Consider the following 27,562-nt stretch of genomic DNA (forward strand, 5'->3'; position numbering starts at 1 on the left):
AGTATTTATATTGTAATATACTTCCCATATAGCTATATATATATATATAGTTACAGTTATATAAGTAACCTTATACTGTAATACTGTAACCTTGATCATTTATATAACTTTGTATATAACACATTAACTTTATATGTAACATATAATATTTATTTCATTTTATATTATTACAAACATTTGCTTCACTTATTTTGAAACTATTTTATTAGGTACATATAAATTTAATGTTATTATATCTTTCTGGTTAATTGAAAGTTGGGGTTTGGTCTATTGTTTAGAATAGTCATAGAGATTGTTTTTATCCTTTGCTCTCCTACAAAAAAAATATTTAAAATTTTTAATATATCTAAATGGTAAATTTTCTTATATAGCCCTTCTTGTTTCTCTTGATTCTTAAATCCTCTATTCTTAATATTAATAATTCTTTCCATTACATATTTAATTCTTTCCAAGGCTTGTGCCTAAATCACATCTATGCAGTCCCTTGTATCACTTAGGTTAACATTCACAGTGATTAAGATACATGTATTTGAGGTGGAAGCATTATTTGGTGCACTAACTCCATTTTGTTTCCTTTATCAATTCCTCTATCATATCTAACTCCATTTCATTTCCTTTATCTATTCCTCTATCATTCCTTGGATCTTATTTACCATATATAATGGATCTTGATATCCAGAAGCATAAACGTAAGAATTTTCTTTGCCCTTTACATTTACATATAATTAACGATTATTGACTAGTCAATATCCACACAACAAATGATATTTTCTTTTGATTGAAAAATATCTACAGGGAATTCCTGTTGTGGCTCAGTGGAAACAAATCTGACTAGCATCCATGAGGACACAGGTTCGATCCCTGGCCTTGCTCAGTGGGTTAAGAATCCAGTATTTCCATGAGCTGTGGTGTAGGACGCAGACATGGCTAGGATTCCATGTTGCTGTGGCTGTGGTGCAGGCCAGCAGCTACAGCTCCATTTCAACCCCTAGCCTGGGACCCTCCATATGCTGAGGGCATGGCCCTAAGAAGACAAAAAAAAAAAAAAAAAAAAAAAAAAAAAAAGAGAGAGAAAGAGAGAGGAAGAAAAAAGAAAAATATCTACAAATTCATTTCGCAAAATGTCACACATCTACACTTTTTTCAATTATTTTCAATTATTTAATGGATTTGGAAGGTGCATTTAAATTCTCTAAATAATTTAAAATAATTCTGTTGAATTAAGCTAACCTTGAATCAGAAGGTTTAGAATCATTCGGTGTATGCCCAATTTGTTCTAGAATATTAAATATATCTGACTCCAGTTACACATGCACTTACTGACAATGTTAACTTGAAATAGTTCCTCTAGTAATCACTTTACTGGAGTTGTCATCTTTTCTATTCACTAATTTCTGAAGCCAGCTTCTTCCTTGGATCTTGATTCTCTAGCTTTATTCTTTTCATTTGTATTTATCCCTAGTTTTTCATATGTACTCCTGATGGTATAAAGGATATCAAAGACTCTCAGCATAGCTGTAAAACTAGAAAATCGTGATTTGTAAAGAGATGATGCAGACATATTTTCCATAATGTAAAATGTGAATTTAGAGTCTTTGCAGCTTCACTACCTGCACTAAATATGTCTAGAGATGCCAGGACTTTTTATTTTAAATGACTTGTCTTCTGAATTGAATAAGGCTCCCTAAAAACAGATTGAAAGGAATATTTGTGTGTAAAGAAAGAGACTTGCTAAGAGAGTGATATTTGGCAAAACCTATAAGGGAGTTAAGGGTGCTAGATACAACAGAAGTAGCTATATACATTCCTGGTGTCAGGTGAAATCCAGACTCCACCTGGTCTTCAAGGAACTCTGAAGCTTACAATGCAGTGCGGGTTCTATCCCAATTTTAGACAAGACAGCAAACACTTTTTTGCGAGTCTTTCACTGAATATACATCCAGTTGTATTTACCCTCAAGGCAACTCACAGGGAAGTGGTTTCAATTACCCAAAAGCAAGACTCAAAAGTTACTGTGCAAGTTGAAGCTGTAGGCCCTGAGCAACACCTGTATATGTTGGGCATAGTGAACACATACAAAGGAATCCAGTGGAGGTGGTTAGGGGCCGTCATCATATGTTACATCTTTATTCGCTTGATAGCTCTCTTTCATATGAACCAATGCCTACAACAAATATATATCACATCATTAATCATGATTTATTACAATATATAATATTATTTTATGGCATAGAATTAATTATAAGAAATCCACTAATCTTCAGGAATGCATCATTTTAGAAGCATGTTCTTTGATTTCTTATGTGGGCTTAAAAATTATATCAGGGTATCAAACATTAAAGGAACACATATTGAAATTGTAATGTGAATTAAAGATATAGCAATAGAATTAAGGGACTACAAAAGATGCTGGTTAACTGTTTACCGTAACTCTATTCCTGTTTTTTCTTTTTCTTAGCCTATTTTCAAGCCTACCTTTATTGTGACTGAGTTATGGCTTATAGGATATGCATGGCAGTGATGTATATGACTACCAACATTGGTCTATAAAAATTTCTCATTTGACCCCTCACACTTTATTTCTCTGGGTGTGCTGGTTGGATGTCAATGTCTAAGGTGACCTTGTCTAATATGTATTCTAGATGGCAGACCATCCATCAATCTGAGTTCCTGAATGACTCAAAAGGGCATATGCCCTCGGTTGCCTCTAGTTTGCATAAGTAAGGAACAAACTTTAATAATACAAAGTGGTGAAGATTCCAGGACTTATGTAATACGGTAGCTAGTGTTAACTTACTTAACATGCATACCAAAATACAAGCACATTTTCAGCAACATATGGATTATAAAAATTTTAAACATATTTAAGTACAAGGCAATAAACTAAGATTAAAATTCTTTATGTTATTCTTAGAAACATATTTTAGATATTTTCCAATAGTAAATAGTATTGCTTAATATCTCGAAGCTAAATCTTTGACTTTATATATTCTGTTTATTCCTTAATATAATTTTTTTTTTTTTTTTTTTTTTGTCTTTTGTCCCTTTCTGGCCGCACCCACGGCTTATGGAGGTTACCAGTCTAGGGGTCTAATTGGAGCTACAGCTGCCGACCTGCACCAGAGTCACAGCAATGCCAGATCTGAGCCACCCATCAGCAACCTACACCACAGCTCCCGGCAACGCCAGATCCTTAACCCACAGAGCAAGGCCAGGGATCAAACCCGAAACCCCGTGGTTCCTAGTAGGATTTGTTTCCGCTGTGCCACGATGGGAACTTCCTTAGTATAACTATTGAAGATGAAGAAAACAAGGAGTAATTTTAGAATGGGAAAATGTAGAATTGGAACATTTTAAGGGTTCCTAGGGCAATTATAAAATATCCAAAGAAGTCTTTTTTTTTTAATTTACTTTAATTTGATTTTCCTTTTTTTTTTTTTTTTTTTTTTTTTTTTTTGGTTTTAGTAATAATGGCTATAACAGAAAATGACCCTGAGTCACAGTTGGTATTGGATCCATTTACTTTTCTATCTCAGCTTATATAGCCAGGCTACAAACCAACCCCTCAGGGAAAATCACAGACTATCTATTCTTTCAGCTACAAATCTGTTAATAGTAAACTCACCTAATACTGAGGTTACCTTTAACTGGAATGATTAAAGGGAAACATGTCCCCTCAGACACAATATTTTACATTCTTGATATTCCTCCAACCCAAATAATTTTCAAGAAAGCAGATTCAGAAATCTATCAAAAATAGAGAGGTTAATTAGTAACTCAATAACACCTGTTGACACAATAGCTTGGTTTACCGAGGTTATTATCATCAATGAGTAGGAGATGTAATCCAGAGAGGGAAAACAAAAGTAAAGATCTATGTTGGGTTTCTTTTTACTGATGTCCTAAGGACAAATGTGCTATTGTGAATAAACATTCTGTTGTGTCTAAATGGTGCAAAAGGATGAGTTCATCCACTGTGGAGGACAGGACAACACCAAAAGTTCCTACAGTAATTACAGCCAGAGCCAATCTTTTCTCAAAACAAATACAGAACTTTCGGAATTCCGGAAGCAAAGTGTATTACTACCATCTGTGTCAGAAAGAGAGAAAACTTTCTCTTATATAAGATTTGTATTTACTATTGCTTATCTTACGGCTTTATATTTCACTTTATATTTTAAATGGGAAAAATTCCACAGCATATAAATATCTAAAAAGTAGTCACTGCATTCCATGTAATAAAAAGGAAGCCTATTAGCAGAAAGGTAAGATTTACATTTCTATAGTCTACCTTCTGAGTGACATCTGCACTAAAAGAGATGGGAGAAGGGAAAGAGACACTCTGTCATATAGGAGTAAAGTTCAAATGAATTTTTAATTGACAGAAAAGACTGACTAAAGAGCAGAAGGCAAAACTTTTGTTAGTATCAAAATCATTGATGAGAATAGAAAATTGTGTATGCTTTATTAAATATTTTTTCTGCACTCTATATCTAATTACAGCTGTCAGAACATGTACAGGTTTTCTAACAAATAAACCCAGGCAATGTTTTAATGCGTGTTCTGTCTCACTATTTGTTTCTCTCAAGTGTAAGGTTACATCTTGCCCTTAGACTTGAATCCTGCCCTTTGATTACCATGGTATTTTAGCAAAACTGGTGTCAGCGTAGTACTTGAAAGTGCATTTCCATTTCTTCAGCAAACCAGTTGTCTCCTTCAATCCCACATATGCTTGAAAAAGACTGTAAATTTAACCCCAGAAGATAAAACAAGTTACATAATTATTTGCGAAAAGATATGGTACCAGAATATATCAAGAATTTAGAAAAGGGGAAATGCTTTACAAGGCTATAGTATATATAATCAAGTGAATCTTACAAATGGTAAAAGCCTAACAGAAATCTATGTATTCATTCCATTGTGTAGCTATTAATACGACACATATTAGTATGTGTGAAATGGTGATTTGGACTCTTTCCTAAAGCAGTAAATGATCATTATCCATAGATGTCGCCACTATTTCCCTATTGACAATGTGATATTTAACTAAACTAGCTTAAATTGAAATGAATTTCAATTGTACAATTTCCTTTGTGAGCTGGAGCAGATTGCAATGTTAAAATTCAGTAGGCTATGGTACATCCGTTATTACCATACCACAGGAGGAGATTGATTTCTTAACCAATTGTCACTTGAAAAGAGAGACAAAGAGTAAAGAATAAATCTCAGGCTTGCAAACTGCAGACAGAGAATATTTGTTCCAAAAATAACAACAGCAGCAACAACTAAAAAACTAAATCTTGACTTATGAAAGGTATGAGATCTAGTTAAACAAATATTAGGCTTTGTTGACAATTTTTAGAGAATACTTGAAACTAAAATAATACTCTTTCTCTGGTGAAAAAAAATGAAAGATTTGGTATTTACTTGTTTATTCACTTACACACTCATTCTTTTTTTCCCCATTTATTCATGAGTAAGCATGTATTAAGCACCAATTTCTGGGACCAGATATAAAAAGTAAAACAAATTACTGGCAACAAATTGTACCAAGTTGCTAGTACCTAGATTGGTGGGAATCATGATAATCACACAATAGAGGATAACTTTTTAAAAAGAAATTTGCCAAACAGTGTCTATGAACCACTTTTCATCAAATACATGTTTGTAAATACACATTAGTATCAATACAAATAGAGGATTGACAGGACTTGATTCATTTTGTCAAGTTTTAAAATTTTACATTTCATTTAGAAAGAGACTGCTTCTAACACAGTGTCTGCTGAGAATACTTTAAGCACCAAATATCATTACCCATGTACAGACCCCTAAAAATACCAATTGAAATTTTCTAAGCAGTGAAATATTGGGGGCTTTTCTTTTTATTCTGATGAGCATCCTAAGACCCTTTGGAATTGAATGGTGCTATTTTCAGAAGACCATATATAAGTGCCTTTTCACCTTTGCCATAATATTTTTAAAGCATTTTGGTATTTGTTTCTTTTTTTCTACTGAAGTCTTCCCAAAGTCTTGGCTGCCTGATCAACTCACTCTACATTTCAGATACATAAGCCAATAGCCCTGCTGCCCAAATTCTCTTATCTGTCCAGCATACATAAATACGTAGCTCTCATTAAAGGCTTCATTGCAACCTCATTTGTTAATATGAATCATTAAGAAAAGGAGCCACTCTGTTCTCAAAAACAGTTCCACCTGACAGCTCTAGGAAAATTAGAAAGCATTAGCCAAAATAAATTTAGGAAGGGCAGAGGCTTTATAAGTGTTGCCTTCTTTATTTCCTAAGCCATAAATCTATGACAAGTGTCTACTTGATATTTGATTTGTATGGCACTGAAAAACTTCAACTGTTGTTTTCATCAACAGTTTTTTATTCCTTCCAATACATTCTGGTGGTAATGAAAGAAATTCAATCAAATTATCTTTACATTGTTCTTCAGAATTAACAAAAGTCTGGCAACTCCATATCTTTCCTTTTATTCCTTTTTTTCCCCTTATCTTTATCCACCTCAGGAATGTTAGAATCCTCTAAAGTTTGTTTGTTTTAAATTTACAAGTGATTTATTACCCTATCTCTTCCAAGTGAATTGCATCTTACACTCCATTCATGAGTTGTGATGATAATCAAGTGTCATTGACCAGATGGCCAATGCCTGCTCCTTGTGGCCATTTTAGCACCTCCACCACCTCCACTCCTACGCTTATATGACCATAGACTTTCATTTTTTGTCCTTAAGCAACATGGTGTCAAAATAGGCTCTTGGTAGATCCAATCAATCAATCAATCAATCAATCAATCAATAAATTGGTTTCAGTGACCAGGCAATTGAATATTTAATTCTTTAGCATCTCACTTTTGTGCCCTTGAGTTTATATATTTGCCCAGATCTTGGAACTGTGACTTCAAGCAGTCTCTTGACTCTCACAAGGTACAGCTCTAAATTGGGTTGTCATTTGACTTATCTAAAATGATGGCTATTCTCTAAGAAAAAAAAAAAAATCAGCCTTTAAATACGTTGATGGGAGTTCCTGTTGTGGCTCAGCTGTAACAAACCCAACTAGTAACTATAAGTATGTGGGTTTGATCCCTGGGTTCGCTCAGTGAGTTAAGGATCCCGTGTTGCCATAAAACTGTGGTGTGGGTTGCAGATGCAGCTGGGATCTGGTGCTACTCTGGCTGTAGCCTGTGGCTTAGGTCAGCAGCTGCAGCTCAGATTTGACCCCTAGCCTGGCAACTTCCATGTGCCATAGGCGCAGCCCTAAAAAAGCCAAAAAAAAAAAAAAGAAGTAAATAAATCTAGCTTTAAAATAAAAAATTGAATCATTTATTCAATTAATGAATGTAATTCAGAATACCTAATTATGTTCTTATGTCATCTGAGTCAACATGTTTAAAGAGAGAAAGAAGAATAGTTTTGAATCTAACTGTATGGAAACTATGTTCTTACTTTATTTTTTAACCTTTTAACTTTGATGTAGGCCTATTATGTTTCTCCATAAAAACAGGATCTGCTTTAACTGTTACATTTTAGCATGTCTTAATGAGCTCCATGCAGCTGTTATAAGAACTGGAGGGCTTGGAAAGCCAAATCTTTGACTCCTCACTTGCATAACTTCCTGCCAGAAAATCTTTCTTCCCATGAAAACATAATTTGAAATGCTGGTTACTGCTCAAGTCAAGTTTGTCTAGGAACTCATTAGGTGAAGGAAATTTGTGACAACAGCTGAAAGAATAAAAAATATGGAAAAAAACCCCAGTAGCTTAGAAATAAGTAAAACTAATGATTATACAATATCAGCTTTATTTTTAAAAGTAAAGGATTATTATTCCATGTTAAATGTGGTTGCCATTCTCTGTGAAAGTATTGAAAATTCTAACATTTTAAATTTGTTTTTATTCTCCTTATTTTATTTCCAAGTCAAAAGCCTGAAGAAAGCCTTTAAGGCAAAGCAAGCATAGAATTTACCTTACAGATAATTACTGCAGATAAGAGACAAAAATTGGATTCTTTTTTTCTTTTTTAGGGCCGTACCCTCGGCATTTGGAGGTTCCTGAAACATGGGCTGAATCAGAGCAGTGCCAGCCTTCACCACAGTCACAGCAACTCAGGATTTGAACTACGTCTGTGACCTACACCATAGCTCACAGCAACACAGGATCTTTAAACCACTGAGCAAGGCCAGGGATCAAACCCGCATCCTCATGGATACTAGTCATGTTCATTACTGCTGAGCCACAATGGGAACTCCAAAAAATTGGATTTTTAAAGAGAATTTTAGTGGTCTTGCCCTCAAGTAGCTTGTTATAAGATGCCAGAATTAAATAAATTATATATATATAATATATATATATATACATATATAATTGTGTGTGTCTTTTTAGGGCTGCATCCATGGCATATGGAAGTTCCAAGGCTAGGGGTAGGATCAGAGCTACAGCTGCTGGCCTATGCCACAGCCACAGCAACTCAGGATCTGTCCCAAGCCTACTGTCTACACCACAGATCACGGCATCCTCATGGCTCAGTGGGGATCCTTAACCCACTGAGTGAGGCTGGGGATAGAACCCATTATACTAGTTGAGTTCTTTACAGCTGAGCCATGACTGGAACTCCATGATACTTCTATTTAAAAGACAATGTACTGCATTGTGTGCAGCATGATTCTTTGTTAGATCTTTCATAATAAAGCTTAAAAAAAAAGTTTCAGTCAGAAGTCTCTGTTCCTTGTATCTACACTTTACTAAGGTGTCCTTCCATTGTTCCCTGACTGTTCTAGACTGAACAGGGAAGAATTTCCACTCAATGACAATGAGGCCAGTTGGTCCAAGTGTCAGTAAACTTGCCTCTTCTTCCAACAACAATCCCATCTGACAATGTAGGAATTTAAAGATGTATGATTTATGACCTCAAAGAGCTGACAGCCACATTTATAAACAAAAACATTGCAAGAGATACTCTGAAAAGAGCTATACCATCATGTAAACATACTATAATAAGGACAAAAAGAAGAAAAATAACATTTTTGACATTTGGTATTAAGGAAGATTTCATGAAGGCTCTGGAATTTAGGCAAGGCAAAGGAGAATTCCTCCAGAATTTTTCATAATCATACTGGAAACTATAAGATTCGGGCAGGTATTGAGGGAGTGTTATCTACCCAGATATTATGGTGTATAATTAACAAATGTCAAAATACTCTGGAAGAAACATCCTTGAGGAGTAGTGCCATGGTGAATACTGTTCGTTGCCTATCTATAAGTCCATCCTCCATGTTCCTCCATCCTTGCAGACAGAACCCTGATTTTGTTCAGGTATTAGATGGCCCTGTGTTTCAGAGGAAGATTAGTCTAAGCAAATCATGGTGGTCTTGTTACTTCTGCCATTATACTCAATTGACTTAGAGCAAATGTTTCAATTTTGGCCAATGAGATTCAACAGGAAATTTGATTGATACAATCTAGCAAAGTTTCTTAACTCTTATAAAGAAACACAACATAAGAACCATCAGTTTTTCTGTGAGGTTGGAACTGAGAATAATCGTGGAGCTGTAAGGGCAGCCAGTCTAAAAAGATGAGTATGATGAGACTGGCAGTGCAAAAAGTTTGAAAGAAACTGTATCCTTGATATTTAGCCTCTCAATCAACTTAGTAGTTGTCCTATTTGTCTATATTTTGGATTTGAGATAAAAAAAAAAATCTTACTTTTAAACATAGTTGTATTAGATTTTTGTTATTTGTAGCTGAACACATCTTGATTTTATATAGTGGCAAATTTAAATCACTGATATGGAATTGAAACTCCATACCTTTTTTTTTTTTTCATTTTAGGCCTGCACTCGAGGCATATGGAAGTTCCCGGGCTAGGGGTCAAATCAGAGCTACAGTTGCCAGCCTAGCCACAGCCACAGCACCGCAAGATCTGAGCCATGTTTGCCACCTAGAACTAGATATCAAGGTTGCTACCTATCAGAACATAATCTCAGGAATTTGAACTGAACATTGGAAAATTTTAATACTGGTCCTTGGTCAACTCCTCTTTCAGTGCCAACCATTTTGATACTAGAAGTTGTTGAATTTGTGCTGTTCTGTAACTGCTCAGATATTTTTTCTCATCTAAGTTTTTTCTCTAGTTACTAGAGTTACTTTTCCAAGCTTCTCTTTCATCAAACTGTACTTGTCTTACATCTTTCTAACCATTTCTGATTAATCTAGCAAATTAAACTTTATCTCCGTATTCACCAAGACTAGTTTTTTATTTTTAATTAATTTATTTTAATGGTATCTCTCAGGCAACAGAAACATATTTTGACAAAAGGATGAAGATTCTGAAGATCATCCCAAGGAGACACGAATTGGAAAAGAATCTTCTAGTCTGCTGTCTACTTGGTATTTGACATTTGGCCATGCACTGGTCATATCACATCTTAAAATTAAACCTTCCTGCTTCCTTGAAATACCAGGTGGAGTATATGTTTGAGAAGGTGCTGTCACTGTGAGATTCATCCTGATCTGCCACTGAGAAATTCTTCCTGGGACCTGAGGCAAAAGGTACAGTTTAAAAGCCCAGGACCATGAATATTGGTACCCTAGGCAGTAGTAGTTTCTATTTTCAACAGAAAAAAAGAGTGGAAACTTTGGTAGGTAAAGGTGTCAAAAATCTCTGGGAAGCCAAGGAGTAATTATTTTACAAACTATTAATGTTTGATATACAGCTACCTATGAAAAATCTATTAATTTCTATAATTGATGAGCAGCTGTGGTATAGGGACAACAGTCAGAAAAAAAATATTGTAATGATTTTGACAAATGTCATCTTTTCATACAGAAATGTAGCATTAAAACAACTAAAGATCACAAGCCGTGTGTGTGTGTGTGTGTGTGTGTGTGTGTGTGTGTGTGTAAGCATAAGGAAATTCTGATGAAATCCCATTCTGGTATAATACATGTATGGCTTGTACATGTAATCTATGCATATTCTAAAATTCAACAGAAAGTCAGGCTTCAATGTTCTGAGTATTTAAAACAAGAAAAGTTTATTTGAAAGATTCTGATAGAAGAGTGGAGCTAAAGAGTTTCCATTTCTTTAATCTTTTTTTTTCCTCCTTCAGTTTTTCCAGATTTTATATGACTCTCCGAATGTCAAAAATAATTTATGTTAACTTGATAGGGTCTTGAAAGTAATTTAAATTATCAAAGTACAAGTCCTACTGGTATAAAAAGTTTATCCAGGTATTTTAATCTTCCCTGTTTCAGAATGATTCCTGATCTTCTCCCCACTTTGTGGCCTTCTCCACTTGTCTGAACACAAATCTTTTATGTGTAAAGATTCAAGTGAAGTGCCGTGAATCATTTTCTTTTTAATGTTTCCCATTGAGCATTTCCTCTCGCTGTCAAATAGAAACCCACGTCTCTTTTAGACTTCAGCCTGATGAATTGTTTTTTGCTTGGAGTACTTTTCTATTTTACTTTGCCTCTGTATTGCTTCTTACATCAGGCTTCTATGTTCCATAACTCCATAAGCCTACACAATTTCCTTGTAACCCGGCCTTGTTATTCAGTGGAATAGAACATCCAAAGCCCTAAGCATCTGAAAACATGATGATTTAATAATAGGTAATATAGAGAGCCTAATTAAATATGATTGTGAATTATAAAGTGTAAAATTTAATAAAGGTCGTATGAGAAGTGAACATCGCAATGACCAGGAATAAAATAAAAGTTTCACTTCTTTGTCAACTTCTGGTAGAGTGTGATAAGACAAACACTAGTCCTGGAGTCAGAAAAGGTCTGTCATCTTATACAAGCCATTTTGTCAGCCTGATCCTCTGTTTCCACATTTATAAAATATGTGAATTTTGGAGTAGATGGTCATTGCAATCACTTTCAGGTTGAACAATCTCTGATTGTTAATATAATATTTATATCCTTTAGTTTCTATTATTTTATCTTAATCTATAGGAAATAAATTTTTAATGTTTTGATTTTATGACCACAGCATGGCATATGGAAATTCCTGGGCTAAAGATCAAATCCAAGCCACAACTCTGACCTAAGCTACAGTTGCGGCAATGCTAGATCCTTTAATCTGCTGTACTGGGCTGAGGATGGAACCCTCACCTCTGCAGTGACCTAACTGATGCAGTCATTCTTAACCCACTGCACCATGGCAGGAATTCTAGGTAATAAAATTTTAATATTCTTCTTCCTTAAAAACAACTTCTAAAACACAATTAGTAATTATAGTTCAGGAGAATTATATCATAGAATATAGATATTTTAGGTAGTTTTCCACAGTGAATCAGAAAATTTCCCAGGAGAGTTTAGGACAAAGGCAACTGAATTTACTATTTCTTAGAGAATACTGATTACATTTGAAAGAAACAAAAGCTTTTTGAAAGCATATTGTCCTTTCTTTCCACTCAATTTTTCAGTCATTAATTTTACAATTGCAGTCTGAGTCTTAATGTAAGATTTTGCTCCTCATACTGAAAGTGTATTTGGTAACTGTCCATTTGCTACCCAACTGAGATAATGCTGTAGAACAAGTTCATTGCCCATAATGTATCCCTTTCTATCCAAATCAATTTGACACTTTATTTTGAATAACAATCATTTAGATAAAAAATTTTGATAGAAAGAAATAGCTCTAACTCTTATTTGGTTCTGGGATATTACATATCAAGAGTTCGGACAGCAAGATTTAAATGAGAAGGGCAGGGAGGCAGAATTCCTTAGGGAAAAGGATATGAAAATTCAAGTAAGGAGAGCTATGTTTTTTAAAGTCTTTTTTTTTTGACCACTTACTATTTGGATGACCTGAAACAAAGGAATAGAAAAGATGTATATATGAGGATTCACAGTTATAAGTAATGGAAAGCAGCAGCTTTAGCTTGAAAGTGAAATTTGATTTATTTATTTATTTTATATATTTTTTATTTTTTTAAATTTTTTTGTCTTTTTGCCATTTCTTGGGCCGCTCCCGCAGCATATGGAGGTTGCCGGCCTACGCCAGAGCCACAGCAATGCTAGATCCGAGCCGTATCTGCGACCTACACCACAGCTCACGGCAATTCCAGATCCTTAACCCACTGAGCAAGGCCAGGCATTGAACCCACAACCTCGTGGTTCCTAGTCAGATTTGTTAGCCACTGAGCTACGATGGGAACTCCTGAAATTTGATTTATTGGAAGGATTTAGGTAAGGCTTGCAGACTGAAGAGAAGAGGGTGAAACCAATATCTGTCTCTAAAGGACTAGAAAGCAAGAAAACTACAAACTGTTTCAAATCTGGGACAGCTGGGAGTATAAAACAAAAGACATAAACAGCTACTGCATCCATGTCCCACTGGGATTAATCACCTCTAAATATTTTCCTACTCTTGCCTCAGAAGCTCAATATTCAACACCCTTGAAGGGAAAATTGACCAGGATTGTGACATACGTGGAGCCCAGGGATGGTGAGCTAACAAGAGGGAAGAGTAGCCCCTTTGGCAGCCACAATGTCAACTGTTCACTCCCTCCAAGATGACCAAAATGGGGGAGAAGCAATTTCTCAGTAGGAAATTCAGATGTTTTGACAAAAAGAAATTAACCAATGTCCACTGCATAGCAAACAAACATAAAACTTTTTTTTTCTTTTTTTGCTTTTTTTAGGGCTAAACTCGAGGCATATGAGAGTTCCCAGGCTAGGGGTCAAATTTGGGCTACAGCTGCCGGCCTATGCCACAGCCACAGCAATCCAAGCTGTGTCCTCAACCTACACCACAGTTCACAGAAGTGCCAGATCCCCACAACCCAATGAGCGAGGCCATTTGGATTTGTTTCTGGTGTTCCACAATGGGAATGCCCAAACATAAAACATTTAACTTCTCTGAACTTTTTCTTCAAAAGTAGTAATTCAAAATAATCATTACAGTATCTAATTTAGCTCTGGAGTGCTATAAGCTCTACCAAATTTTTTTTTTTTTTTTTTTGCTTTTTAGGGCCTCATCTTCAGCATATGGAGGTTCCCAGGCTAGGGATTGAATTGGAGCTGCAGCTGCAGGCCTACACCATAGCCCCAGCAATGCAGGATCTTAGCCATGTATGCAATGTACATAGCACACGGCAACACCAGATCCTTAACCCACTGAGCAAGGCCAGGGATTGGACCTCATCCTCATGGATACTATTTGGGTTCATTTCCACTGAGCCATGATGGGAACTCCCTACCATGATTTCTATAAAGTATTATAAGTATAGTTATGACTATAAATTCCATTTATTGTGTTACATTTCCATTGTAACTGCTTGGGATAAAAGTAATATGCTCTAAATATCACTTGATTTCTTTTTTTTTTTTTTTTTTTCTTTTTGCCCGCGCCATATGGAGGTTCCCAGGCTAGGGGTCCAATCGGAGCTGTAGCCACCGGCCTACGCCAGAGCCACAGCAACGCAGGATCCGAGCCGCGTCTGTGACCTACACCACAGCTCACAGCAACGCCGTATCGTTAACCCACTGAGCAAGGGCAGGGACCGAACCCTCAACCTCATGGTTCCTAGTTGGATTCGTTAACCACTGCGCCAAGACGGGAACTCCTGATTTCTGAAGCTTACATTGAATTAATGCTTTTTGACTTCTGGTACTAATACACTCTTAAGAAATCATTTCACAAGAGCATGAGGAACTTAAATTGGTTAGTAGTTAGTGAAAGACTAGAAATCCTACCAGGATCTGTTCATTTTATTTTCCTTATTCTTTTAAAAGATGAATCCATAATGTATAGCTCTCAGGTGAGAAAACAATATTGAAATCCTTGTGCAGCACTATGGAATCAAATCTCATTCAAGGGATATGGATGTTAAAGCAATTTCATAATAAAATGATTTCATGCTTAAGATGTTTGTACTACGACTTCACCAACTTCTAAAGAATTGTTTCTTTTGTTTTACTTTTCCTCCTCAGTTATTTACCAATCTCAAATTACTATCTGTTCTACCTACAGCCTCAGTTTTGGCCATACACATTTACTCAGAATCTCAAAAGAAAATTAGGTTTTATAATATATGGTGTTTTCCTTTCATGTGAACTTTATAAATAACAAGTGACAGAACTGGCCATCCAGGAAATCACAATTAAAGATACGGTTTATTCATAACCATGTTAATCAGTTGGCAGAATTTTCTTTTTAGTCTTCTGATAAACCAGACAAAAAATTACCAAAACCCTCTTTGGTACAAAGAAAGGCAAGGATAATTTGTTAAAATATTACCCTTAGCTTGAAAAATGTAGAGGCTTAGTCAGTATGCCTTCTAATATGTAATAACTTTAAAAATTACTCAATAATTATCACTTTGATGTGAACTCTTTAAATACTTATATTTCAAATATGAAAATAAAAGAGTATTAGCTTATGGTCTGAGATCTGGGTTTCAGAATTTTTCAAAAATTTGACTACCTAAAATGAAAATGAAGCACAATCCTTATCGTTTGTGATAATTTAACTTGATGATAAAGAATAAGAGAAAAGTCATTTTTTTCATCAAGGTGGAGTAGATACATAACTAGAGGTAATAATGGTCAACTTCAGTATTATATTTGATTTGCTTGTTAAAAATATATATTTCTGACCTCCACTTCTAGAGATTCTGATTTGTTGGATTTAAAAGAAACAACATTAGGAGATTCTGGTGAAGCTCAAGTACCACACTGGGGAACAGTGCCATAGCGTTTAAGTTGCCTATATCAGATATATGTCTTGATTTTTTACAATTCCATCGATAATTACAATTGGGTGGGCAACCAATTACCTGAGATGTAGCTTTCACTTAAGCCTCCCTCTTGGCAAAAATCCATCTTGTTAACAGGATTTTGACTGTAATAGCAGGTAGCATTTTCCTCAGGCATCTTTGCGCAAACAATGACAGTGAGTGCTTTAAGGGATGCTTCTTTGCACTACCCATGACCTGTGAAACTGCTATTACTGTCAGTAAAAGGATCGAGGAAATCAAGTGAACATGGAGAAGAGAAACTCCGTACCTTCAGCCACTAGCACTTTCTTATGATGAGATAATCTGTCAGTGGCTCTACTTGTTATCTCGGCATAAATGACAATGTCCTGATTCACTCACATCAGATGTGCAAATTAGAGAAGACCAAAAGCTAGTATCCTTTCACACCCAAGCTTCAAAAGAGAGATGTTATTAACTCTACTTCTTACGTGGCTAATTTGCTGAAGAGAGGAGAGCTGTATTGACTCTATTTCTTACATGCTTAATTTGAGACCCTGTGACAATAACATTGTGTATTTTTTACTGCTATCCATCTTTCTGCTTTGAGTTCTGCCAGGATGGTCAGTTCAGTTAACCTCCTCTTCAGGTGTCTAAGCCTAGCTATTGGAGCCATTACCTTTTTCATTAAAAAAAAAAAAAAAAAAAAAAAAAAAGACATGCACAAATTTAACAATTCTATAAAAATGCCTTTTTAGAAAGCCCTGTGGAAATGTATAAACTATTCTTTAAAAACACACAAGAATAAAATGTCATGTTACAAGACAAAACTAGCTAATGATGTGATGCAATTAAGTTCTGTGCTGGCACTGCCATAATGAGACTTTTCATACCTTTATAGTCACTGGGCACTGAATAGGTATTAGCACAATACATCTTTCCTTCTTTACATATCATTATGTGTAGAGTTGGAAAGTAGAAGTCATAATAAAATGCTCACTAGAAAGAATATTCTAAGTTTAAACAGACCTATCTTTGAATCCTGACCCCTTCTGTTACCAGTAAGTGTTCTTAGTCTGCCTGAATTGGGGTTCTACCTCATGGGGTTTTTCTGAGGATGTGATACATTAGTAATCTTAAAGTGACAAATTGAATCTCCCTGAGTCTGGGTCCCCTTTCTAGACATGCAAATGTGGAAAATGAGCTACTTTGTGATGCTCCAGTGCAGATATATTTATGTTGTAGGCTTCCTGTGGACTGTAAATCACATCAATAAAAAGCCATGTGACGGCAAACACAGAGCAGAGATTTTGATGCCCAGGGTTAAAATAAATAGGATGTGTGGCTTCATTCTACATATAGTCCTATGCCCTTTGGACAATCCTATTTTGTAATCAAAAAAAAAGAAAAACTGCATAGCTCTCAAAATTATTTTTACTTGAAAATTTATTTATTCTTATTTTTCTATAATTAGACTTTCAGCCACACACACAAAAATCCCAATGAAAATGATAATAAAATAGAATGAGATAATCATAACTGAATAATACAGCAAAGTGCCAATGAAGTAAATGCAAAAAAAAAAAAAATATTCAGGCCTCATTTTTTTTCAGGCCTCTTTTTAGCTAGGGTAATATTTGCAAACCAAGTTCCAGAATTTTAGCATCAGAGGAGAGAATACCTATCATTTCTTCAGTTGAAGTAAGAAGATATTTCACATGGGCCTTCAGAATAGACATTGGATGATCTAATGGGCAGTATCATTGATCAATTCTTAACAAATATAAAAGCAAATTTAATATGATTATTTCAGATCTTTAATAGTCTTAAGATACGATAGGTATTCACAATTCGGTAAAAGTTATCTTAAGAAGCATTAAGAAAATGTGATCCTTAAAGAGGAATTGGTGCCCATCCTCCTTAAACTCTTTCAAAAGGTTGAAGAAGAAGGAATACTCCCAAAGACATTCTATGAGGCCACCATCACCCTCATTCCAAAACCAGGCAGAGATACCACCAAAAAAGAAAACTATCGCCCAATATCATTGATGAATATAGATGCAAAAATTCTCAACAAAATCTTAGCCAACCGAATCCAACAACATATCAAAAAAATTATACACCATGACCAGGTTGGGTTCATCCCAGGTTCACAAGGATGGTTCAACATACGCAAATCAATCAGCATCATACACCACATTAACAAAAAAAAAGTCAAAAATCATATGATCATCTCAATAGATGCAGAAAAAGCATTTGACAAAGTTCAACATCCATTCATGATCAAGACCCTCGCCAAAGTGGGTATAGAGGGAACATTCCTGAATATAATCAAAGCCATTTATGATAAACCCACAGCAAATATAATCCTCAATGGGGAAAAACTGAAAGCCTTCTCACTCAAATCTGGAACAAGACAGGGATGCCCACTCTCACCACTGCTCTTCAACATCGTTTTGGAAGTCTTAGCCACAGCAATTAGACAAACAAAAGAAATCAAAGGCATCCATATAGGAAGAGAAGAGATCAAACTGTCACTGTATGCAGATGACATGATTCTATACCTAGAAAACCCTAAGGACTCAACCCCAAAACTCCTTGAACTGATTAATAAATTCAGCAAAGTGGCAGGATATAAGATTAACATTCAGAAGTCAGTTGCATTTCTGTATACCAGCAATGAAACATTGGAAAAGGAATACAAAAATACGATACCTTTTAAAATTGTACCACACAAAATCAAATACCTCGGAATACACCTGACCAAAGAGGTAAAGGACCTATATGCCGAGAACTATAAAACCTTAATCAAAGAAATCAAAGAAGATGTAAAGAAATGGAAAGATATTCCATGTTCCTGGATTGGAAAAATCAATATTGTGAAAATGGCCATCCTACCCAAAGCAATCTACAGATTCAATGCAATCCCTATCAAATGACCCATGACATTTTTCACAGAACTAGAACAAACAATCCAAACATTTATATGGAACAACAAAAGACCCAGAATCGCCAAAGCAATCCTGAGAAACAAAAACCAAGCAGGAGGCATAACTCTCCCAGACTTCAAGAAATACTACAAAGCCACAGTCATCAAAACAGTGTGGTACTGGTATCAAAACAGACAGACAGACCAATGGAACAGAATAGAGAATCCGGAAATTAACCCTGACACCTATGGTCAATTAATCTTTGACAAGGGAGGCAAGAACATCAAATGGGAAAAGGAAAGTCTATTCAGCAAGCATTGCTGGGAAACCTGGACAGCTGCATGCAATGCAATGAAACTAGAACACACCCTCACACCATGCACAAAAATAAACTCCAAATGGCTGAAAGACTTAAATATACGACAGGACACCATCAAACTCCTAGAAGAAAACATAGGCAAAACCCTCTCTGACATCAACATCATGAATATTATCTCAGGTCAGTCTCCCAAAGCAATAGAAATTAGAGCAAAAATAAACCCATGGGACCTCATCAAACTGAAAAGCTTTTGCACAGCAAAGGAAACCAAAAAGAAACCAAAAAGACAACTTCCAGAATGGGAGAAAATAGTTTCAAATGATGCAACTGACAAGGGCTTAATCTCTAGAATATATAAGCAACTTATACAACTCAACAGCAAAAAAACCAATCAATCAATGGAAAAATGGGCAAAAGTCCTGAATAGACATTTCTCCAAAGAAGATATACAGATGGCCAACAAACACATGAAAAAATGCTCCACATCGCTGATTATAAGAGAAATGCAAATCAAAACTACCATGAGATACCACCTCACACCAGTCAGAATGGCCATCATTAATAAATCCACAAATAACAAGTGCTGGAGGGGCTGTGGAGAAAAGGGAACCCTCCTGCACTGTTGGTGGGAATGTAAACTGGTACAGCCACTATGGAGAACAGTTTGGAGATACCTTAGAAATCTATACATAGAACTTCCATATGACCCTGCAATCCCACTCTTGGGCATCTATCCGGACAAAGCTCTACTTAAAAGAGACACATGCACCCGCATGTTCATTGCAGCACTATTCACAATAGCCAGGACATGGAAACAATCCAAATGTCCATCGACAGAGGATTGGATTCGGAAGATGTGGTATATATACACGATGGAATACTACTCAGCCATAAAAAAGGATGACATCATGCCATTTGCAGCAACATGGATGGAACTAGAGAATCTCATACTGAGTGAAATGAGCCAGAAAGACAAAGACAAATACCATATGATATCACTTATAACTGGAATCTAATATCTAGCACAAATGAACATCTCCTCAGAAAAGAAAATCATGGACTTGGAGAAGAGACTTGTGGTTGCCTGATGGGAGGGGGAGGGAGTGGGAGGGATCGGGAGCTTGGGCTTATCAGACACAACCTAGAATAGATTTACAAGGAGATCCCGCTGAATAGCATTGAGAACTATGTCTAGATACTCATGTTGCAACAGAAGAAATGATGGGGGAAAAACTGTAATTGTAATGTATACATGTAAGGATAACCTGACCCCCTTGCTGTACAGTGTGAAAATAAAATTAAAAAATAAATAAATAAATAAATAAATAAATAAATAAAAAGAAAATGTGATCCAGGCATGCATTTTTCTGGCAGTCGGAATAAGAATTAGATCCAAATCCCTGTATGTTCATTGCAGCACTATTCACAATAGCCAAGACAAGGAAACAACCTAAATGCCCATCAACAGATGAGTGGATTAAGATGATAAGGTACAGGAGTTCCCGTGGTGGCGCAGTGGTTAACGAATCCAACTAGGAACCATGAGGTTGAGGGTTCGGTCCCTGCCCTTGCTCAGTGGGTTAACGATACGGCATTGCTGTGAGCTGTGGTGTAGGTCACAGACGCGGCTCGGATCTGGAGTTGCTGTGGCTCTGGCATGGGCTGGTGGCTACAGCTCCAATTGGACCCCTAACCTGGGAACCTCCATATGCCGCGGGAGCAGCCCAAAGAAAGAGCAAAAAGACCAAAAAAAAAAAAAAAAAAAAAAAAAAAAACAGATGATAAGGTACATATACACGATGGAATACTACCTAGCCATAAAAAAGAACAAAATAATGCCGTTGGCAGCAACGTGGATGGAGCTGGAGACTCTCATACTAAGTGAAGTCAGAAAGAGTAAGACAAATGCCATATGATATCACTTATATCTGGAATCTAATATATGGCACAAATAAACCTCTCCACAGAAAAGAAAATCATGGACTTGGAGAACAGACTTGTGGTGGCTGGGGGTGGCGGGGAGAGGGGAATGGACTGGGAATTTGGGGTTAATAGATGCAAACTATTGCCTTTGGAATGCATAAACAATGAGATCCTGCTGTATAACACTGGGAACTATATCTAGTCACTTATGATGAAGCATGATAATGTGAGAAAAAGAATGTATATATGTATGTGTGACTGGGTCACCTTGCTGTGCAGTAGAAAATTGACAGAACACTGTAAACCAGCTATGATGGAAAAAATAAAAATCACCTATTTTTCTTTTCTTTTCTTTTCCTTATTTTTTTTTTTTTTTTTTGTCTTTTCTAGGGCTGCTCCCGCAGCATATGGAGGTTCCCAGGCTAGGGGTCCAATCGGAGCTGCAGCCACCAGCCTCCGCCACAGCCACAGCAATGTGGGATCCTAGCCGAGTCTGTGACCTACACCACAGCTCATGGCAATGCCAGATCCTTAACCCATTGAGCAAGGCCAGGGATCGAACCTGCAACTCATGGTTCCTAGTCGGATTCGTTAACCACTGCGCCACGACAGGAACTCCAAAATCATCTTTTTAAAAAAGAAAATACTTAAAGAAGTGGATGAAGGATTGAAAGCATTTTGCTTAAACAACTTCTCATGAATATCAGTTCCATAAACTGGGATTTTAAGAGTGGGTGATGATGTGGGTTATTAGCATGAGTGTTCTCAGAGATGACTGACAGTACAATCAGATTCCTTAGAGATCAGCTGAGCATCTGATCTCTAACAAAACTGCGGATATTAAGAAAGGCAAAACATGCATTCATGATTTTCTCTTCACTAAATATCGCCCTATTTCTACACATGTGGTCCAAGAGACTCAAAAACCTATGTCTGGTGACAAAAATATTTATAAATTGCTTTTCCGTTCTCTTCTTTCAACCTTATATGTGATTAAAAAAGAATGTCCTTGGGAGTTCCCATCATGGCTCAGCCGTTAACTAACCTGATTAGTTATACATGAGGACACAGGATTGATCCCTGGCCTTGTTCAGTGGCCTAAGGATCCAGAAGTTGCCTGAGCTGTGGTGTAGGTTGCAGACTCAGCTTGGATCCCACATTGCTGTGACTGTGGCAGAGGCTGGCAGCTACAGCTCTGATTCAACCCCTAGCCTGGGAACCTCCATATGCCACAAGTGTGGCCAAAAAGACGATGATAATAATAATAATAGTAATAATAATAATAATAATAAATGTCCTTGCTGGACTCCCTTTCTAATTCCCTGAACATCTCTCACTGAACTCTCTCTCCTTCCACTCTCAGGGATTATCTGGGTCTTACTTCATTATAAGATGATGCATATATTCTTTAATTCATCAACTACTTCCATTTCTAATGACAGATTTATTTATTTCTCAACTTTTTTTATCTCCTTGCTTCTAATCACAAATGATACAGGGAATCGCTTTTTTCTCAGGTCAATCCAAAGTTTAACTCAGATCAACCCCATGTGTTCCTGATCTCCTGTCTCATTAGACTGTGAGCTCTTCATTCTACTTCCCATAGATATTGTTCTGTAGCAAATGTGGAGGCAGCCTGCCTATATCTCCCCAGCCTTTCTATTTTAATGCATTAGCCCTTACATCTCTTTGCCTGAACTTTTTCTAGTGGCAATGCTGCTCTGCTCACTGTGCAGTGCATTTCATGGGGAGGTCCTAGAGCATTAATCTTCCTTGTCCTGGATTCAACCCTCAACTGATGACTTAAGAAAGCTAGTACATAAATAGAGCAACACTCTTGCCCCCCCCCACAATCCTCCCCCCTCCAAGGTGGGAAAACCATTAGGTGCATGCTCTACATGGAGTTCACCAGAGGATTAAATTCTAGTGACCCAGAGTACTAGCAGACTTAATCATGCATTCTTCATTGGGTGTGTCCTTTCCTGTCTCACTTTACCCCTCCCCTGACCCTGAGATCACTTCCTAGAGAAACAATGTACAGCCAAATCTTTGCTCTTGATGGGGGGGGGACATGAACAATTTTTCCCTGTATCTAACTCTGCGTCCATCACATAGTCAGAACTTTGTGATGAACTAAGCATGATGAACTTTGTGATGAACAGAAGTACGTGGCTGTTGAATGAATGGATGAATAAACAGGTTAATGAACCATAGGTCTTGCAATGTTACTGGATTTATACAAGCTTAGTTTATCTTTTAAGGTTTGAAAGGACTCAATTACTGATCTACCCATATTTTTGTAGTACATGGAATTCAGAATCATGTCTACATTGTAGTAAACTTAAATTGTCTTCGCTAATATTGCTTCACTTTGTCAGTGCATATTCTTCCATATTGACATTTTTTTCTAGATTGTAAAATGTTTCCAGAAGGATAAAGCATATGCACTCTACACATTATGAATGGGTCACAAAAAGAAGAAATTTAAGGTGATGACTCCAGCTCTATCTTTAAAACTGATCATGACGACAATTGTAAATTTCTCATGTTTGTGTGAAAATTACATCTTTATGGAGTTCCCATTATGGCTCAGTGGTAAGGAACCCAACTAGTATTCATGAGGACTTGGGTTTGATCCCTGGCCTCGCTCAGTGGGTTAAGGATCCAGTGTTGCTGTGAGCTGTGTTATATAGGTTGCAGACATGGTTTGGATCCCAAGTTGCTGCGGCTGCAGTGTAGGCCAGCAGCTGTGGCTCTGATTTGACCCCTAGCCTGGGAACTTCCATAAGCTGTGGGCATGGACCTAAAAAGGAAAGGAAAAAAAAAAAAAAAAAACATCTTTTCTGTGCCTCCTGAAAAATAAAACCCAGTCACAGAAGGCACAGCTGTGCTAGGGACAAACCTCACTGGAATCCCTTACTATTTCTCATATTTTTTGGACCATGATGCCCTTGAATTTTCTGTAATTGTTATTTGCCTCTCCTAGTTGCTCAATAACTGTAAATGAAATTAGTTACCATGTTAAACTTTAGAATTTGAAGACTCTTTTCTCTCATTCCCCCACAGTCCAGCAGAGGGAGCAGTGTGTCACCCAGAAAAGCCTTAGCTCCTACACACCTGAGTATCTGACTCCCTGAGGTAGACAGATGCTAACATTTTAACATGAAGTTATCCCTGACAGAAACAGCAGAGGCCCAAGCAAAACTGCTAGTGAAAATGGAAAGGACAGTCACTTTGGTAGAATTTGAGACTGCACCACACATTTCTCAATTTTAAATCTCTTTCATAATTCTTTTACCGATGTATTAAAGATTCTTCTGAGAAAAAAAAAATTTTCAGAAGGAAAAAACACCCTAGGGTATTACGGGTCAGAGACATCTTCCCCAGGCTTAGTTAGCTGGGAGCAGTGCATGAGATGGTTAAGAGCATGAACCTTGAGATCACGCTCTGAGGGAGCCAGGTTCAACTTCTGGCTCTTTCACATATATATCTTTTCACATATATGTGTGATTTTATTCAGGGGGTGGAAAACTTTTAACCTTCACATACCTCACCTTAAAAACAAAAATAATTGTATTTACTTCATAGTATGGTTGTGAGTATTGAATGGGATAACATCTATAAATGCCTTAGCATAAACCAGCTAATAGTATCTTAGTGAATGTTAGCCCTTCTTACTAGATTGATTGAAATTATTTACCATGGCCCTGAGGGAAAGGAACAGGTTAATGTGAATCTCAGTGTAAGTAAAGAATAAGGAAAAATTACATAGGAGAGAAGTTCTAGGGAGGAGATAAATGATGGGTACTGAATTTTGGAGGCTGCCCAATGTGTCTACTGGTATTAGGTACCTGAGGACTGAGGTATGAAGGGAGAAAAGGAAGGAGAGGTCACCAAAAAAAAGTAGGGAAGTGACATTTAAGTCAAGCACTGCTTTCTTTATATACTTAACTGGTTTGATTTAGCCAGGAATTCTTCTTTCACTAGGACTAAAATTTTCAAGACAAGAATAAAATAGCTAAACTCCATGCTGAACTTTGTTCAAGTCAATTTTTCTTTAGAGTGTACAAAGCACAAAAATATTGGCAAAGACATGTGAACCCTTGGCATCAAAGGCAGCTGGGAGCATCCTTTTTGGTGTGGCAATCTCGCTTCAGCTCTGTTTCCCTGCTCCTGCCTGAAGGACGATCTTAGTGTCCCTGCTTCTGGCCTCTTTCAGGAACAACATCTCTCTGTTTTAGGTTTTCTGGAGGTATGTTCTAATGACCAAAGCAAAAATAATCTGCACATTTGCAGTCTGATGTTTCTCTTTTCTCCATTTCTCTTAGATTTCTTATTTCTCATTGACAATCAACTATATCACATTTCATAGTCCACTATCTTTCACCTTTATCTCCCCCCCCTCGGTTCAATGCATGTATCTTGAAGAGACGTTGCTGTGGCAACCTTCTGTGAGGAAGCTCTTGACGAGTTCTATTACTATATATTAAAGAAGATCATAGCAGAGGGAATCATTTTTAAAATAGAAGAAATTTAACAAAATTTATATCTCAAAATTAAGAACCACCAGGACTCACAGTGTAAAAATATTCTGTAATTGAGTTCCTCATTTACAAATATTATTAGTGTTATTACTCTTTGTACTCATTTTTATCTTGGACTTGGAAAACCATTTCCAATTTTCCCCCTTTTTTACCCTAGAGCCCACGTAAATTGGCATCTGGTACAACTGTTCTCGAGTGTATTCCTCAGTTTGTGCTGTAATAAGTGTCTCTCTCTTTAGTCTCTTTGGTTTTCAATAAATATTAACCCATAATTGTCCTTTTCCTTTTCTGAACTACTCTTTGTGAAACAAGGCTCCCATCTACAGGAGATGGACTGACTTCTTTGTTAGATAAATCTGTCATGTACAGGAGTGTCATGAACTCAGCACATTATGGAAAAGCTGTGATTTCTAAATGTGACTCTCAGGTGCATATCAAGAGACAAGGAATACCGGAAGTAAAGTCAAGCCTTCTGTTGTGTCCTTCTTTCCTCCCCTCATATTTCAGTATGGCCTGTTCATGCTAAGCCCTTTATAGACATTATCTCATTCAAAACTCCCAACCATATTATGAAGTAGATACTACTATTGTTGTTTTTAAGGTGATGAATTTGAGTGTTAAAAGTGTTCTACCCCTGAATAAAGTCATGCAAGTAATATGTGAAAGAGCCAGAAGTTGAATCTGGCTCCCTTGGAGTGTGATCTCAGGGTTCATATTAACCATCTCACACTGCTCCCAGCTAACTAACCCTGGGGAAGACATCTGTTGTGTCCTGCTTTCCTTTGTCTTTATAGCTTCTACTCATGAACAGGCATTACCTTGTTCCATCAGCCATGCCTCTGTGTGTGTGTGTGTGTGTGTGTGTGTGTACACACAGAGGCATAAATGCCTGCGCTCACACACATACACAAACACACCTCATCTAGAGGATGACAGAGCGCATTAAGGTATTTATGTATTGCTCTCAGGGGGAAAGTTTTATTTCTTTTTTTTTTTTTTCCATTTTAGGGCCATACCAGAGGACTATGGAAGTTCCCAGGCTAGGAGTCGAATCAGAGCTATAGCTGCCTGACTACACCACAGCCATGCCAGATCCTTAATCCACTGAGTTAGGCCAGGGATCAAATCCGCATCCTCATGCATATGAGTCAGATTCCTCTTCACTGCTCTACAACAGGAACTCCCGGGGGGAAGTTTTGAAGTATCTCTTCTTCATAGTTTCTTTTTCATGATTCTCTTTCACCCTTCACAGTCCACCTTTTTCGAACCGTGTCTTTTAATTCTCACTATTTTAGGCTCACTAGACTAAGAATTCCTGAAACCAGGAGTTATAGCTGTCTCATTTTTCTATCCCTCAGCACAGGCTTAGGCACATTAAAGACACCTCACAAATGATTTATTAAATAATATAATGAATAACATATAGGCATTACATTTGTCTCACAAAACATATATACATCGTTCTGAAGAAACATAGCCATTGCATTATATCCATAAGAATTCACAATGTACAATGAAATGTACTCTACTTGTGAGTGGCATCAAACACACAAAAATTAATTCAATTTGTCTTAATACTTCTTTGATCTTTTTGGGCAGATTAATTATATATCTTAAATTATTTGTTTTTGTATGTTTTTTTTTTAATTTATTAGCATTTGTATATAGGTGCTTGCCACTACTGAAATGTGGTAAAGCAGTCTGAATCTTCAAGAAATATTTCACAAATTCTAAGGTGTAAGGCCACTACCTTTTCTAATATATTTAATAGAAAATAATTTTTAATCTGCAAAGAATTAAGCTTATTGTTAACACTTTAATTTTAGTATATGTATACTTTAGAAATTTTATTCACTCAATTACTTGAGTTTAATGTAAAATATGTCTTTATTCCAAATATAAAAAATTTTATTGATGTTTTAATTTTAATTAGCCATTTTAATTCTAAATTTAAATATTTTCCTATTAAATTTATCAATATTAGAAAAATACAATTACTATTTTTAATTTTATTTTTTCCTTTTTAGGGCCACAGGTGCAGCATATGGAAGTTCCCAGGCTAGGGGCTAGGGGTTCAAGCGGAGCTACAGCTCTCTATACCACAGCCACAGCAACATGGG

Source organism: Sus scrofa, chromosome 15 (assembly GCF_054392235.1).
Source record: "Sus scrofa isolate SSC_HxYL_T2T_F1_AM1 chromosome 15, Sscrofa_HxYL_maternal_Yorkshire_Landrace_v2.0, whole genome shotgun sequence".
NCBI lineage: Eukaryota > Metazoa > Chordata > Mammalia > Artiodactyla > Suidae > Sus > Sus scrofa.